Source organism: Aotus nancymaae, unplaced genomic scaffold (assembly GCF_030222135.1).
Source record: "Aotus nancymaae isolate 86718 unplaced genomic scaffold, 86718_ANA_hifiasm-v0.15.2.pri h1tg000011l, whole genome shotgun sequence".
In the NCBI taxonomy this organism is placed as follows: domain Eukaryota; kingdom Metazoa; phylum Chordata; class Mammalia; order Primates; family Aotidae; genus Aotus; species Aotus nancymaae.
Genome location: NW_026988422.1, coordinates 47,400,284 through 47,418,534, shown reverse-complemented (window position 1 = coordinate 47,418,534; position 18,251 = coordinate 47,400,284). Strand labels below are relative to the sequence as shown.

The following is an 18,251-nucleotide window of genomic DNA, read 5'->3' as shown; positions in this document are numbered from 1 at the left end:
CAGCCCGCCTTTCCTGATGGCCTGCTCTACCAATTTCAGACTTAACTAGGGAGCTGCCACAACTGTATGTCAATTCCGTGCCAAAAAAACCCTTAATATATGCCTCCTATGGATTTTATATTTCTGATGGAGCCTTGATACAGTGACCGAGCATGAGAACTTGCAAGTAGTATGAGATACAATTTGTTTTTGTTTTTGTTTTGCAATGGGGTCTTGCTATGTTGCTCAGGCTAGTCTTGAACTTCTGGGCTCAAGCGATCCTCGTTTCAGCTTCCCAAGTAGCTGGCATTACAGGGGGCCATCACTGTATCCAGCTCATTTTAAATTATTAGTTATTTAAGAACTGTGTGTAATTTGGACTTCATGTCATATTTTAACAATATATGTGAGTGTATGTGTGGGTATACATAATTTTTAATGCCGTTTAAAACCATTTCTCTACATTTTTTTCATGGTAGTATCAACCTAAAAGGAAGAAGCTGAGGCAAAAGTAACTTTTGAGGGGGCTAAGATTGAGGACTGCATTTCAGGACACTTCCAAGTTGCCTTGAGTGCTCCCGAGAACAAAACAGAGGCTCAAGTTTTTGAAGAAAATAGGATGAATCAGGAGAAGGGACGATTACAGAACTTGTTCATTAGGAATTCTCATTGGTTTACAGAAACAACATTGGCTAGTGATTGGCTATACCGTGTTGAACTACAAGATGTATTGAATTCTATGGCTACTTAGTGTCAGTCTAGAGACTATATAACAAATGGCTCCAAGAGTAATTGTTTAGTTCAATGGAGAGTGAGACAAGAATGCTGGTACATTTTAAATGCCTCCCTGGGCCTGAGGGGCTTGCATTCCTCAGATAAAAAGATTTTTCCCTGGGCTGGGAGGCTCATGTCTGTAATCCCAGGACTTTGGGAGGCCGAGGTGGGTGTATCACCTGAGGTCAGGAGTTTGAGACCAGCCTGGCCAATACGGTGAAACCCCCATCTCTACTAATACAAAAATTAGCCAGTGTTGTGGCATATGCCTGTAGTCCCAGCTACTTGGGAGGCTGAGGCAGGAGAATCGCTTGAACACAGGAGGCAGAGGTTGCAGTGAGCTGAGATCGTGCCACTGCACTCCAGCCTGGGTGACAGAGTAACACTCTGTCTCAAAAAAAAAAAAAGTTTGTTTTTTATAAGTAGCTCTCAAGTGACAAATAGCAGCCTATTTTTTTTTCTATTTTGGATCTAAAAACTCAAGTTTTCCTTCGTATCAGCAATACATTCTGCAAACCAGAGTATCTGAGACAAGCCTCATCAATTTAGGAGGTTTATTTTGCCAAGGTTAAGGACATGCCCATGACACAGCCTCAGGAGGTCCTGAGGACATGTGCCCAGGGTGGTCGGGGCACAGTTTCGTTTTACACATTTTAGGGAGACACAATACATCAATTTATATATGTAGGATGTACATTGGTTTAGTCTGGAAAGGCAGAATAACTTTAAGTAAGGAGGAAGTCCACAGGAATTGTGAATGAAGGAGGGAAGTAGCTTTTTTTTTTTTTTTTTTTTTTTAAATCCTTGTAGCTATCTCATTGAGGAATAGAATGGGAGACAGGTTTGCGACAGGTTTGCCCTACACAGTTCCAAGCTTGACTTTTCCTTTTGGCTTAGTGATTTTGGGGTCCTGGAGATTATTTTCTTTTCATAATTCTAAACACCTGAGCTAACTGTCCAATACCATTCTTTCATATCAGATACTAATTAAAACATTTGTTTTTTCCTTTGACTTCTCACCCCACAAGATCTTTAAACTGCAGTTGTCACGTCCTAAATCACTGACCTCCAACTATGCTTTTGATCACATACTTCTCAAAATAATTTTACCATTTGCTTCAATACATATATATTTTTATATATACATAGAAAAAATGGCCAGACTTGGTGGCTCATGCCTGTAATCTCAGCACGTTGGGAGGCCAAGCTGGAAGGATCCATTTGAGGCCAGGAGTTTGAGACCAGACTGGCCAACACAGTGAGACCCCCTCTTCTATTTAAAAAAAAAAAAAGGGCCGGGCGTGGTGGCTCACGCCTGTAATCCCAGCACTTTGGGAGGCTGAGGTGGGCAGATCGCCACCTAACCAACATAGAGAAACCCTCACACTAAAAATACAAAACTATTTTAATAAAGGCTGAAAATAGACATTATAATAAAGTTTTTAATAATATACAATGTGTATTGCTCCTGATGTTGGTCTTGCTTGACATTTTAAGCATAGCCCTATTTTTCTGTCAAGACAGCAGCCAGTTCTGAACACTTGATTCATGTAAGCAGCTGCTACCCATGTCATCATAGTATACATAAAATTACTAAATGGTAGGATTCAAATACTCTTAAATGGACACTAATATGCAAATCAGGCTGTTTTGTTGTGACAGCGAAAGGTTTAGAAACAATTTTAGTATCCACTTAGTAATCATGAACATATAGCATAGAGCCAGGCACAGTAGTAAATTGTTATAAACACTAACATTGATCGTTTACGAACATACATGAAGTCTTTACACATTTCTTAAATGTTCTTTGCCTTTAGTGCTGCTGATAAACGAAAGGATAAAAAGTCCAACGGAACACATCAAAACCACAATAAATGTCAACGGGTGTTATTAACAATAAGGAAGAACTCAGAAGTAAAAACTACATTTAAAGCTACAGGACTCGAAAGTCCCGGACTACAAATACCAGAGTTCCTTACAGCCGAGGCGGAGCTACCTTCAAACTGAGTTTTTTTACCCAATGACAGCCAGACAACTCCTAAATTACATTCAGCCCGGCTCGAAGGGCTGGTTTCTTCGCGTGCAAACACTAACGTATTTCGTAGACTTTCTGAACACGAGTGGTAGTTTCAGGGCCTGGGTCTAACTACTAAATTATTTCTCACCGCATCAGTCTCTGAGTCACCTTAATAACTCTTTACTCAACTCTGACTCGGTGGAAACTCGAGCGTCTAAATGCTGAAACTGACGGACCGCACTATCAGCGGATTGTATCCAGTCCGTCGGGAAGAAGGCGGAATCCGCCTTATTCTTGCCTTTTATTGGCCACACGTCCCACCAATGGAGCCGTGAAACTTCCGCTAACGCAACGTATGGCGTAGTGGTGTGCGCGTTGTACGTCTGCTGGGACTATGAAGGGGCAGGCGTTCTGCTTTTGTCCAATCGGGAGCTAGCAAGAATTTTCCGGGCCTCTAGGCCCGACGCCTTTCGCGTCGCGTTGCGGCCTGCCTCTCTGCAGCCGACCAATCCTCTTCATTTTCTTGTGCGCATTATCCAATCAGAGAGGTCGAGGTGGGTTTCCGGTCGACCACTCTAAGCCGCCGCGCAGCCTGCGTTTTCTCCGGTACGGTTTGGGGGCTGGTTGCTAAGGTACCTTTTGCTGGGCCGGGCTGGACGGGGTACCCAGGATGGGCAGCCCTCTCGATGAGCGGCTACGCTGTGGTTGAATTTAGAAAGCTGGAGTCTCTGGACATGTATCGCGGGAGCGCGGAGGAAATTGGGAGGTTCTGGTCGGAGCGAGCACGTGTTGGGGGTCTCGCTCTGCGGTCGGAGACTCCAGGTCAAACCTGTGCTGGCTCTGGCCGAAGAGCCTTCTGCGGGTCAGGCTGCTGTTGCCGGCGGCGTCCACAGCACTTCATCTGGGGCGTTTTTCAGTATAACCCAAACGCCCTTGCTTATTTTCAGGGAAGGACCTGTTTCCTCCTACTGTCCCCTCACCGCGGATACTTTCTCCACCACCTTCTGGATTTAGTATAATATTTTGGTAGGCCAGAAAGCAGATTTTCACTTGGGAAGAGACGTCCCGTAGTATGGGATGTGGTATGATACCAGTTACTGGTCTATTATATCATTTAAACCACATGGTTGTTTAAAGAGGTAGGTACTGTGAGTGTTCTCATTTTCTTTTTTTCTTTTTTTTATTTTTTGAGACGGAGTTTCGCTCTTGTTACCCAGGCTGGAGTGCGCGATCTCGGCTCACCGCAACCTCCGTCTCCTGGGTTCAAGCAATTCTCCTGCCTCAGCCTCCCGAGTAGCTGGGACTACAGGTGTGCGCCACCATGCCCAGCTAATTTTTGTACTTTTAGTAGAGACGGGGTTTCACCTTGTTGACCAGGATGGTCTCGATCTCTTGACCTCGTGATCCACCCGTCTCTGCCTCCCAAAGTGCTGGGATTATAGGCGTGAGCCACCGCGCCCGGCCCGAGTGTTCTCATTTTCACGGGAAGAAGCAGTGGTAGACATTACTCATTGTCGGTCTCTGACAAATTGTGGCATTCAGCTTCCATGGACGTCAAATTAAAAGATGATATAACTTGTAAAATGTTGCTTCTGTTTTCTTTACTAACTGAAAATTACTTGAGTCAATAAAAGGCCGGGCACGGTGGCTCACGCCTGTAATCCCCGCACTGAGAGAGGCCGAGGCGGACGGATCACGAGGTCAGGAGTTTGCGACTAGGCTGGTCAACATGGTGAAATCCCATCTCTAACTCAAAATAGAAAAATTAGCCGGGTGTGGTGGCAGGAGCCTGTAATCCCACCTACTGGGGAGGCTGAGGCTGGAGAATCCCTTGAACTCGGGAGGCAGAGGTTGCAGTGAGCCGAGATCGTGCCACCACTGCACTCCAGCGTGGGCAACAGAGCAAGGCTCCGTCCCCCACCCTTACCTTCCCAAAAATAAGTCAATAAAACACATCTAAAAGTGAATTAATTGATTGTTATCAAGGTAAAATGAGCTAGATGAAAGACATCACAGGTGCCAGTTATTGACCTTTGACTGGCCAAGTCAGCCTCAGCTTCTTCACCTGTATAATTGAAATCAATACCAAACTTGACAGAGTTCTGAGGATCAGATGATTCAATGGATATAAAATGTTACTGATGAAAACCACATGTGACTTTATGCTTTTCAAATTCTTTCCTGTGGAGCCTGGACTGTCACTGGAACCTATGGCAAAATAAAACAGTGGTAACTTGCAGTCAAGTACCATTTAAGTGAGAAATACCTCTTTGGTTTTTTTGTTTGTTTGTTTGTTTGTTTTTAGTGAGATAAGAGTCTTGCTCTGTCTCCCAGGCTGGAGTGCAGTGGCTCAGTCTCGGCTCACTGCAACCTCCGCCTCCTGGGTTCAAGCGATTCTTCTGCCTCAGCCTCCCGAGTAGCTGGGATTACAGGCGCACGCCATCATGCTCAGCTAAGTTCTGTGTTTTTAGTAGAGATGGGGTTTCACCATATTAGCCAGGCTGGTCTCGAACTACTGACCTCATGATCCACCTGCCTTGGCCTCCCAGAGTGCTGGGATTACAGGTGTGAGCCACCGTGCCCGGCCGATAAATACCTCTTAAACTTCTAAGGACTGCTTATCTCCTTGTTCAATATTCAGGAAAGTATTCTCTGTGTGTGCAGAAACGTTACTTACTGGTTTGTATTCTTACCTTGGACTGCTGTAGCTATTGTAAAGCAAAAGTTTTCTTTTCTCACTTTGTGTCATGATCCATGCAGGGTGTTTTTCCAGATGGGAGTACGGTGGCACAGTCTCAGGTCACTAGAGTTTCCAACTATGCGGCTCAAGTGGTCCTCCTGCCTCAGCCTCCCAAGTGGCAGGAATTACATGCATGAGCCACTGTGACAGGCTCATGCTGTTTTTGAGTTGTATTTTTGTACTAACCTAAAGTCATGACTGCTTTTTCTGCAACTGACACTATTAGCTGCACATAGGACTGAAGATAGTACTGCTTTTTTGCTTTTTCCCTATGTGCTTTAAAGAACTACATTTTCAATGATTTCTGTGTATGTAAGATCTTTTCACTTACTTGGCAGAAAATACAAGAGAATTTCGATATATCTGAACTGGAATGGTCTTTATGTTAATTCTGTTCAATATTTTAGGGCAGACTAAAGATTATCGCTAAACTGTCAAAAGGGTGTATTTAGTTCATATGGCTATTGTCCCAAATTACAACAGATTTAGTGACTTGAAATAGCTCATTCTTTCTGCCTTTTTTTGGGGTGAAAAGTATACACTCAAGAAAGGGGAATGCAGGTGTACTTGAGTCACCTCTTTGTTTTTTTGTTTGTTTTGTTTTGTTTTTAAGATGGGGTTTCACCATGATGGGCAGGCTGGTCTTGAACTCCTGACCTCAGGTGATCCACCCACCTCAGCCTCCCAAAGTGCTAGGATTACAGGCATGAGCCACCACGCCCGGCTTGTTGTTTTTTTCATATGAGGTCTCACTATGTTGCCCAGGCTAGTGGTCTCAAACTCGTGAGCTCAAGTGATCCTCCCACCTTGGCCTCCCAAATTTCTGGCATTATTGGCATAAGCCACGATACCCAGCCTCATTTATTCTCTTTAGTTCTGGAGGTCAGAAGTGTGAAATCAGTTTCACTGGGCTAAAGTCAAGGTGTTACAGGCCCAATTCCTTCTGGAGGCTCTGAGAGGAAGATGGTTTCCTTACCTTTTCCAGCTTCTAGTGGCTGCCTGTCTTCCTTGGCTTGTGGCTCTTCTCTGCACAGCACATCACTCCATCATCATATCACTTTCTCATAAATAAATAAATAAATCCACAAAAAGTTCAGGAGAACTCCCTGAACTTTTCCACATCTCCCTCTGCCTCTCTTATGAGGGCATTTGTGATTATATTAGGACCATCCAGATAATCAAGGATACTCTCTCCATCTCAAGATAGTTTTGTAAAGTCCCTTTTGTCATAAAATGAAACAGTCACAGGATCCAGGAGTTAAGACCTATGTATCTTTGAGGGCCGATATTCAGCCTACCACAGAAAGATCCAAAGAAGAGTAAAGCATCCTATCCCACAAAGTCTCATAGGGACTGTAAGAGAAAAAGAAATTCACAGTTAATGCTTGGTGAGTTAGACTTTCTGATTACTGTAAAAATAACCTAAGTCACCACAGGTTGGAGCGTCTACAACTTTTCCACTAGAATATCTTTAATAACAAAGGTAGATGAATATACCTGTGATATTTGGAAACAAAGCTGGAATTAATGCTTTAGAAGAGTAAAATTTCTTTGAATTCTAATCTTATAATTTAAAATTTTATGTGACTTTTGCATTAAGTTTTGTATGTTTGTTATAAGTAAAATTTTGATGCCGCAAAACTAATAGCACTCAAAGATAAATCCTGTCAACAAGGCAGTTTATTTCTGTAGATCGGTGCCGCTCACGGATGGAGCAATGGCTGCCACACGCTTAGACAAGACGGGGAAGGGGTACTTAGGCCTGATGGGGATGGTCCCTTCTGCTGTGTCATTCTGCTATCCTCTAGGGTTAGACCGCACAAGCTAGACTAATCCCGATTGGCTGTTTTAAAGAGAGCAGGGGTCTGAGCTTGAGTGGCAGGATGGGTGTTTTGGCAGAAAGATGGTTACAGGTGGGTCAGAGCAGGTAGCCAGGGGTGACCTAGGTCAAAGAAGGTGACGCGAGCAAGTGACTGGGATGAGTCGGGATGGAGCAGGGGACCAGGGGAACAGATGTGAACTACTGATTAGAACCAGTGGAGAAGGTTGTTTACTGGAATCATAAGGAAGTTAAACTTTAAAATAGAGAATTGATAAGAGAGCTGAACATACTGACATACTGATTCTGATTCTTTTAAGAGAAACTTGGGGTTCACTATAACATGTTTATGGTTGATGTTTTGAATTATATCAAAGCATTGCTGTTCTAGAGAAGAGACTGTTTATTGTATAGCTTCATTATTATTTTCCTTTTTTTTTTTTTTTTTTTTTGAGACGGAGTCTTACTCTATCGGCCAGACTGGAGTGCAGTGGCGTAGTCTCGGCTCACTACAACCTCTGCTGCCTGGGTTCAAGCAATTCTCCTGCCTTAGCCTGTAGCTGGGATTACAGGCACCTGCCACTGTGCCCAGCTAACTTTTGTATTTTTTTTTGTTGTTTATTTATTATTTTTAAGATAGGGTTTCTCCATGTTGGCCAGGCTGGTCTCAAACTCCTGACCTCAGGTGATCCACCCACCTCGGCCTCCCAAAGTGCTGGGATTACAAGCGTGAGCCACTGCGCCCGGCCTAACTTTTGTATTTTTAATAGAGATGGGGTTTCACTATCTTGGCCAGGCTAGTTTTGAACTTCTAACCTCGTGATCCACCCACCTCAGCCTCCCAAAGCGTGCCTGTCCTTATTTTACTTTTATTTTTTTATTTTTTTAAAGACGGGGTTTCACCATATTGGTCAGGCTGGTCTTGAACTCCCAACCTCAAGTGATCCGCCCGCCTTGGCCTCCAAAGTGCTTGGATTACAGGCGTGAGCCACCACACCCAGCCTATTTTACTTTTAAATTTATTTTTAGAGATGGGGGTCTCACTATGTTGCCTACTCTGAACTCAAACTCTTGGGCTCAAATGATGATTCTCACCTAAGCCTCCTGAGTAGCTGGGACTATGGGCATGCAACACAGTGCCCAGCTAATGTAGGGTCTTGTAATTTTCTTTTGTTGAGGGAGGCAATGACTTTTTTTAAAAATTATTTTTATTTCTCCATTACGTTATGGGAGTATAGGTGGTATTTGGTTATATGAGTAAGTTCTTTAGTGGTGATTTGTGAGATTTTGGTGCACGTGTCACCTGAGCAGTATACACTGCACCACATTTGTAGTCTTTTAGTCCCTTGTCCTACCCTACTCTTTCCCTCCCCCCTGCTGAGTCCCCAAAGTTCATTGTATTCTTATGCCTTTGCGTCCTTATAGCTTAACTCCCATATATAAATGAGAACATACAATCTTTGGTTTTCCATTCCTGAGTTACTTCACTTAGAATAATAATCTTCAATGTCATCCAGGTCACAGCAAATGCTGTTAATTCATTCCTTTTTATGGCTGCGTAGTAATCTATCATTCATACCTATATATGTATACATATATGTACACACACATACACACACACGAGTTTTTTTTTTTTTTTTTTGAGACAGAGTCTCACTCTAGCCCAGGCTGGAGTCCAGTGGCATGATCTAAGCTCACCGCAACCTCTGCTTCCTGGGTTTAAGCGATTCTCCTGCCTCAGCCTCCCGAGTAGCAGGGATTACAGGTGAGTCCACACCCAGCTAATTTTTGTATTTTTAGTAGAGATGGGGTTTCATCATTTTGGCCAGGATGGTCTTGAACTCCTGACCTCATGATCTGCCTGCCTCGGCCTCGCAAAATGCTGGGATTGCAGGCATGGCCCCACCACGCCCAGCTACACATCACAGTTTCTTTATCCACTCATTGATTGATGGGCATTTGGGTTGGTTCCACGATTTTGCAATTGTGAATTGTGCTGCTATAAACATGTGTGCAAGTATCTTTTTTTGTATAATGACTTATTTTCCTCTGGTTAGATACCCAGTAGTGAGATTGCTGGATCCAGTGGTAGTTACTTTTAGTTCTTTAAGGAATCTCCACACTGTTTTCCCTAGTGTCTGTACTAGTTTGCCTTCTTACCAGCAGTGTAGAAGTGTTTCCTATTCACTGCATCCATGCCAACATCTACTGTTTTTTGATTCTTTGATTTTGGCCATTCTTGCAGGAGTAAGATGGTATCACATTGTGGTTTGGATTTGTGTTTCCCTGATCATTAGTGACGTTGAGCATTTTTTCATATGTTTGTAGGCCATTTGCTTATCCTCTTTTTTTTTTTTGAGATGGAATTTTGCTCTTGTTGCCCAGGCTAGAGTGCAATGGCTCAGTCGTGGTTCACTGCAACCTTCGCCTCCTGGGTTCAAGCAAGTCTCCTGCCTCAGCCTCCTGAGTAGCTGAGATTACAGGCATGTGCCACCATATCTGACTAATTTTTTTTTTTTTTTTTGAGACGGAGTTTCACTGTTGTTACCCAAACTGGAGTGCAATGGCGCGATCTCGGCTCACCGCAACCTCTGCCTCCTGGGTTCAAGCAATTCTCCTGCCTCAGCCTCCCGAGTAGCTGGGACTACAGGTGCGCACCACCATGCCCAGCTAATTTTTGTATTTTTAGTAGAGACGGGGTTTCACCTTGTTGACCAGGATGGTCTCGATCTCTTGACCTCGTGATCCACCCGCCTCGGCCTCCGAAAGTGCTGGGATTATAGGCGTGAGCCACCGCGCTTTGCCACCTCTGACTAATTTTATATTTTTAGTAGAGACAGGGTTTCTCCATGTTGGTCAGGCTGGTCTTGAACTCCTGACCTCAGGTGATCCACCCACTTCGGCCTCCCAAAGTGCTAGGATTACAGGCATGAGCCACTGTGTCTGGCCAAATGTTTAAAATCTTTTTTTTTTTTTTTTTGAGATGGAGTCTTGCTCTGTTGCCCAGGCTGGAGTGCAGTGGTATGATCTCAGTTCACTGCAGCCTCCCCCTCCTGGGTTTAAGCAATTCTCCTGTCTCAGCCTCCTGAGCAGCTGGGACTACAGGTGCACACCACCATGCCCAACTAATTTTTGTATTTTTAGTAGAGTTTCACGATATTGGCCAGGCTGGTCTCAAACCCCTGACCTCATGATCCACCCGACTCAGCCTCCCAGAGTGCTTGGATTACAGGTGTGAGCCACCGTGCCCAGCCTAGCCATTTGTGTATCTTCTTTTGAGAATTGTCTCTTCATGTCCTTAGCCCACATTTTGATGGGCTTGTTTTTTTCTTACCGATTTGAGTTCGTTGTAGATTCTGGATATTAGTCCTTTGTTATATGTATAGATTGTGAAGATTTTCTCCCACTCTACGTCTGTTGATTCTGCTGACTGTTCCTTTTGCTGTGCAAAAGCTCTTTAGTTTAATTAGGTCCCAGCTCTTTATCTTTGTTTTTATTGCATTTACTTTTGGGTTCTTGGTCATGAAATCCTTGTCTAAGTCAATGTCTAGAATTTCCAGTGTTACCTTCTAGAATTTTTAGTTTTAGGTCTTAGGTTTAAATCCTTAATCCATCTTGAGTTCATTTTTTTATAAGGTGAAAGATGAGGATCCAGTTTCATTCTCCTATGTGTGGCTAGCCAATTATCCCAGCACCATTTGTTGAAAAGGGTGTCCTTTCTCCACTTTATGTTTTTGTTTACTTCATCAAAGATCAGTTGGCTGTAAGTATTTAGGTTTATTTCTGGGTTCTCTATTCTGTTCCATTGGTCTGTGTGCCTATTTTTATACCAGTACCATGCTGTTTTGGTGACTCTGGCCTTAGAGTATAGTTGGAAATCAGTTAGTGTGATGCCTCCATATTTATTCTTTTTGCTTAGTCTTGCTTTGGCTATGTGGGCTCCTTTTTGGTTCCATATGAGTTTTAGAATTGTTTTTTCTAATTCTGTGAAGAATGATGGTGGTATTTTGATGGGGATTTCACTGAATTTGTAGATTGCTTTTGGCAGCATGGTAATTTTCACAATACTGATTCTACCCATCCATGAGCATGGGATGTGTTTCCATTTGTTTGTGTCATCTATGATTCTTTCAGCAGTGTTTTGTAGTTTTCCGTGTAGAGGTCTTTCGACTCCTTTGTTGAGTATATTCTTTTCTTTTCCTTTTTTTTTTCTTTTTTGATATGCAGTCTTGCTCTGTCGCCCAGGCTGGAATGCAGTGGCATAGTCGTGGCTCACTGCAACCTCTCCCTCCCGGGTTCAAGTGATTCTCCTGCCTCAGCCTCCCAAGTAGCTGGGACTATAGGGGTGTGCCACCTTGCCCAGCTAATGTTTTGTATTTTTAGTAGAGATGGGCATGTTGGCCAGGCTGGTCTCAAATTCCTGACCTCAAGTGATCCACCTGCCTTGGTCTCCCAAAATGCTGGGATTATAGGCTTGAGCCACCACACCCAGCCTGTTAGGTATATTCCTTTGTATTTTATTTGATATTTTTGCAGCTATTGTGAAAGGGGTTGAGTTCTTGATTTGATTCTCTGCTTGATTGCTATTGATGTATAGAGGAGCTACAGATTTATGTACATTAATCTTGTATACAGAAGTTTTGCTGAATTCTTTTATCAGTTCTAGGAGCTTTTTGGAGGGGTTCTTAGGGTTTTCAAGGTAAATGATCATGTCATCAGCAAGCAGTGACAGTTTGACTTCCTCTTTACCTATCTGAATGCCTTTTATTTCTTTCTCTTGTCTGATTGCTCTAGCTAGGACTTCCAGTACTGTGCTGAAGAGGAGTGATGAGAATGGGCATCCTTGTCTTCTTCCAGTTCTCAGAGGGAATGCTTTTAACTTTTCCCCATTTAGCATCATGTTGGCTGTGGTTTGTCATAGATGGTTTTTACTACATTAAGGTATGTTTCTTATATGCTGATTTTGCTGAGAGTTTTGATAATAAAGGGATGCTGGATTTTGTCAAATGTTTTTTCTGCATCTATTGAGATGATCATGTGATTTTTGTTTTTAATTCTGTTTATGTGATTTATCACATTTATTGACTTGTGTATGTTAAACCATCCTTGCATTCCTGGTATGAAAACTAGTTGATCATGGTAGATTATCTTTTTGCTATGTTGTTGGATTTGGTTAGCTAATATTTTGTTAAGGATTATAGCATCTATGTTCATCAAGGATATTGGTCTGTAGTTTTGTTTTTGGTTATGTCCTTTCCTGGTTTTGCTATTAGGGTGATGCTGGTTTCATAGAATGAATTAGGGAGAGTTCGTTCTTTATTTTGTGGAATAGTGTTGAAAGGATTGGTACCAGTTCTTTGAATGTCCAGTAAATTCTGCTATGAAGCTGTCTGGTTCTGAACTTTTTTTTTTTTTTTTTTTTTGAGTTGGAGTCTCACTCTGTTGCCAGGCTGGAGTGCAGTGGCACTGTCTCGGCTCACTGCAACCTCTGCCTCCCAGGTTCAAGTGATTTTCCTGCCTCAGCGTCCTAAGTAGCTGGGGTTACAGGCATGTGCCACCACACCTTGCTAATTTTTGTATTTTTAGCAGGGATGGGGTTGTACTGTGTTGGCAAGAATGGTCTCGATCTCTTGACTTCGTGATATGCCTGCCTTGGCCTCTGAAAGTGCTGGGATTACATGTGTGAGCCACCGTACCCGGCCTTTTTTTTTTTAAGATGGAGTCTCGCCTTGTCTCCCAGGCTGGAGTGCAGTGGCGCAATCTTGGCTCACAGTAACCTTTGCCTCCTGGGTTCAAGCTATTTTTCTATCTTAGCCTCTTGAGTAGCTGGGATTACAGGCAAGTACCACCATGGCCAGCTAATTTTTATATTTTTAGTAGAGACGGGGTTTCACCATGTTGACCAGGCTGGTCTTGGAACTCCTCACCTCAAGTGATCTGTCCACGTCAGCCTCCCAAAGTGCTGGGATTGCAGGCATGAGCCACTGCAGCCGGCCTGAACTTTTTGTGGTTGTTAATATTTATGTATGTATGTATGTATGTTATTTTTTGAGATGGAATCTCGGTCTGTCACCCAGGCTGGAGTGCAGTGGTGCAATCTGGGCTCACTGCAGTCTCCACCTCCTGGGTTCAAGCAATTCTCCTGCCTCAGCCTCCTGAGTAGCTGGGATTACAGGTACCTGCCACCATGCCCACCTAATTTTTTTTTTTTTTTGTATTTTTAGTAGAGATGGGGTTTCACCATGTTGGCCAAGCTGGTCTCAAACTCCTGACCTCAAGTGATCTGCCTGCCTCAGCCTCCTTTTTTTAATTATTTTTTATTTATTTATTTTGAGACAGAGTTTCACTTTTGTTACTCAGGCCGGAGTGCAATGGCGCGATCTCAGCTCACCGCAACCTCCGCCTCCTGGTTTCAAGCAATTCTCCTGCCTCAGCCTCCTGAGTAGCTGGGACTACAGGCACACGCCACCATGCCCAGCTAATTTTTTGTATTTTTAGTAGAGATGGGGTTTCACCATGTTGACCAGGATGGTCTGCATCTCCTGACCTTGTGATCCACCCGCCTTGGCCTCCCAAAGTGCTGGGATTATAGGCATGAGCCACCGCGCCCGACCCCTCAGCCTCCTTAAGTGGTGGAATTGGAGGCGTGAGCCGCTGTGCCCAGTTTGTTGTTGTTAATTTCTAAATTACCATTTTAATTTTGCTGCTTGTTACTGGTCTGTTCAGGGTATTTAATTCTTCCTGATTTTAGCTGGGAGGGTTGTATTTTTCCAGAAATTTATCCATCCCTTCTAGATTTTCTAGATTATGTGCGTTAAGGTGTTCATAGCAGCCTTGAATGATCTTTTGTATTCCAGTGGTGTCAGTTGTAATATCTCCTGTTTGTTTCTTAGTGAGGTTATTTGGATTTTCTCTCTTTTTTTCTTGGTTATTCTTGCCAGTGGTCTATTAGTTTTACTTTATCTTTTCAAAGGACCAGCTTTTTGTTTCATTTATCTTTTGTATTGGTTTGGTTTTGTTTTGTTTCAGTTTCATTTAGTTCTGCTCTGCTCTCGGTGATTTTCTTTCCTCTTCAGGGTTTGGGTTTGGTTTGTTCTAATTTCCCTAGTTCCTCGAGGTGTGGCCTTAGATTGTCTGTGCTCTTTCAGACTTTTCGATGTAGGTGTTTAGGGCTGTGAACTCTCCTCTTAGAAGTGCCTTTGCTGTAGCCCAGAGGTTTTGATACGTTTTGTCATTTAGTTGGAAGAATTTTTAAATTTCCATCTTGATTTTATTTTTGAACCAGTGCTCATTCAGGAGCGGGTTATTTAATTTCCATGGTTTTGAGATTCCCTTTGGACTTGACTTCCAGTTTTGTTCCTCTGTGATCTGAGAGAGTGCTTGATATGATTTCAGTGTTCTTAAATTTGTTGAGGCTCATTTTATGGTCTGTCATATGGCCTATCTTGGAGAAAGTTCCATGCACTGGTGAATAGAATGTGTGTTCTGTGGTTAATAGATGAAATGATTTTGTTTTTGGTTGTGTGTTTTTTTTTTGGACGGAGTCTTGCTTTGTCACCCAGGCTGGAGTGCAGTGACACAGTCTCTGCTCACTGCAACCTCCACCTCCTGGGTTCAAGCGATTCTCCTGCCTCAGCATCCCGAATAGCTGGAACTACAGGCACGAGCCACCACGCCCAGCTAATTTTTTGTCCCAGTCCCTCCTGAGTAGCTGGGACTACAGGCACAAGCCACCATGCCCAGTGTCTCTTTTGTAGATACAGGGTTTCACACCATGTTAGCCAGGATGGTCTCCATCTCCTGACCTCATGATCCACCCGCCTTGGCTTCCCAAAGTCCTGGGATTACAGGTGTGAGCCACCACGCCTGGCCTCAAGATACAGTTTAAATGCATTCTTTGTTGACTTTTTGTCTTGATAACCTGTTTAGTGCTGTCAGTGAAGTATTGAAGTCTCCCACTGTTGCTGTGTTGCTCTTATCTGATGTCTTAGGTCTGTTAGTAATTGTTTTATAAATTTGGGAGCTCCGGTGTTAGGTGCATATATGTTTAGGATTGTGATATTTTTCTGTTGGACAAGGCCTTTTACCATTTAATAATGTCCCTTTTTGTTTCTTTTAACTGCTGTTGCTTTAAAGTTTGTTTTGCCTGATAGCTACTCTTGCTCACTTTTGGTGTCCATTTGCATGAAATGCCTTTTTCCACCCCTTTACTTTAAGTTTATGTGAGTCCTCATGTGTTAGGTGAGTCTCCTGAAGGCAGTAGATAGTTGGTTGGTGAGTTCTTATCCATTTTGCAGTTCTGTATCTTTTTCTTTTTTTTTTTTTTTTCTTTTTTTGAGACGGAGTCTTACTCTGTCACCTAGGCTGGAGTGCAGTGGCGCGATCTTGGCTCACTACAACCACCGCCTCCCGGGTTCAAGTGATTGTCTTGCCTCAGCCTCCTGAGTAGCTGGGATTACAAGCGCACACCACCACACCCAGCTGATTTTTGTATTTTTAGTAGATAGAGTTAGGGTGTCACCATGTTGGTCAGGCTCGTCTTGAATTCCTGATCTGGTGATCCGCCTGCCTTGGCCTACCAAAGTGCTGGGATTATAGGTGTGAGCCACCACTCCCAGCCTTGTTTTTTCTTTAAGCGATTTATTTCCCTGAATATTTATCCCTTCACTTCTTTGTTTGTTTGTTTGTTTTTTGAGAGGGAGTCTTGCTCTGTCGCAGAGGCTGGAGTGCGGTTGCAAGATCTTGGCTCACTGCAGTCTCTGCCTCCCTGGTTCAACCAGTTCTCCCTACCTAATCCCCACAAGTAGCTGGGATTACAGGTACCCGCCACCACACCCAGCTAATTTTTGTATTTTTAGTAGAGACAGGGTTTCACCATGTTGGTCAGGCTGGTCACGAACTCCTGACCTCAGGTGATCCACCTACCTTGGCCTCCCAAAGTGCTGAGATTACAGATGTGAGCCACCATGCTCAGCCAGTTTTTGTGTTTTTAGCAGAGACAGGGTTTCGCCGTGTTGGCCAAGCTGGTCTTGAACTCCTGGACTGAAGTGATCCACCCACCTTGGCCTCCTGAAGTGTTGGGTTTACAGGCATGAGCCACTGTGCCCACCCTGAAATTTAAGTAATTATTAGTATGTTAGACATCTTTCTATTTTGAGATTGGAATTATGTCCTGGTGATATTTTACAGTTCTCTTAATTTTTGGATCTCCTGATAGATGGCAGTAGTAATCAAGGACAAGGACAAGGAAAGCAAGTATTTAAACAGTTTGATAGCTTAAGTCTAATTCCTATGTTTAGTGAAGTCACAGCTGCAGTGCATGATTTTCAGTTCTTTTTATCCTTCACATCTGATCTATAAAGTACATGTGAACTTTTTCTCCTCTTTTTATTTTATTTTATTTTTTTTTAAAGACGGGGTTTCACCATGTTGGTCAGGCTGGTCTTGAACTCCCGACCTCAGGTGATCCGCCCGCCTTGGCCTCCAAAGTGCTTGGATTACAGGCGTGAGTCACCGTGCCTGGCCCTTTTTCTCCTAATATCCATTTTTTTCCAGATCGTTCAAGAGTTATGCCTTTTGTTGGTTATTTCTCTGATATCATGGTTTTTTACTGTGTTCAGAAAAGAGGAAATGAGTTTAGAATTTAATAGATTCTGATCTTACCACATTATAACACAAAAGCAGTTAAAAGAGCTAGTTCTGCTGTATCTTTACATGAGTATATACAGGCTATAAATATTTATGTTTAGGGATTTGTTTTGATTTCTATTTCAGCATAGTTCTTTTGGATGGCCTCCTAATTTGGAAAATTGAATTGTGAATCAACCTGAGAATGCAAAAGAAAGTGTCTCTAGCTGTCAATAAATATTTATAAAATATTGCTTTATTGTCTGAGAGATATGTTTACATGATTATAAACTATCCAATGTCAGGAAGCCTCATTCTGGCTTAATCTTATTTCATCCACCAATTAACAGTGGAGAATTTTAAACAATATATTAGTGTCTTTATGTTTAATGAATTAGGGTAGCATTTTGAGGGGATCATTCATATTGTGAATTTACCTTAGAAGCATCTAATCTATACACATACACAAATATATATATATATATACTTACACACATTTATATGTAAAAGGGATAGAAATCCTGTCAAATACTAGTTTATTCTGCAGGTTATCATTTGACATTTCATATTGCTTTTCTTTGACACTCTATACTCCCACCTAGTGGTATGTGAGTGCTTCTTCTGTGCCAGACACCATTCTCGGCACTTAAAGTGGTAATTAACTTATGAAACCCTATGACATTGATATTGCTCTCTCCTGTTTAAAGAATAGGAAACTGAAACATATAGCTAGTAAAGGCAGGGTTTGCACAACGGCAGTCTGGCTCTACACCCATTCTCTCAGCTACCATGCAATACCTGTCTCAGCGTCCTCATCTAAAACACTGTAATAAAAAGACAGTCTTTTAGGGTCATTGGGAGGGTTTAGTGAAGCAATTCATGTGAAGAGGCTGACACAGTAACTTGGATGGTAATGATCAGTTAATATTAGTTGTCATTTGGCCACTTTTCTGGTTTTCATCGAATTCTTTTTTCATTGTCTCTATTATAATTTTGTGGTTTTTCACTCCCACTCATTCCTTAATCAGTGGTGTTCAGGGTTCTGTGCTTGGCCTGGCGCTTGCTGTCATTCTGTATAATTCCTCTGTAGCAGGCACATTCAGTTTCCTGGTTTTTTTGGGGGACGGAATCTTGCTCTGTCACTCAGGCTGGCATGCAATGGCGTGATCACGGCTCACTGCAACCTCCGCCTCCCGGGTTCAGCTGATTCTTGTGCCTTAGCCTCCCTCGTAGCTGAGACTACAGGTGTGTACCACCACGCCCAGCTAACTTTTGTATTTTTTTTTAGTAGAGAC

General features: G+C 42.9%; 1 protein-coding gene across 5 annotated transcripts in view; it reads left to right on the top strand.

Moving 5' to 3' along the window:
- The window catches only part of WDR89 (WD repeat domain 89), a 106,686-nt gene that overhangs the window by 47,403 nt on the left and 41,032 nt on the right, over positions 1-18,251 (top strand). Inside the window, exon 1 of one of the 5 annotated variants that reach the window (XM_064374917.1) lies at positions 3,195-3,376. The exons of 2 other annotated variants lie outside the window; for them this stretch is intronic. The gene's annotated coding sequence lies outside the window, so the exon portion shown is untranslated. Of the gene's footprint in view, positions 1-3,194; positions 3,403-12,147; positions 12,271-18,251 lie in introns of those variants that run through there. 2 more of the 5 variants (XM_064374920.1, XM_064374918.1) reach the window with 2 other exon arrangements.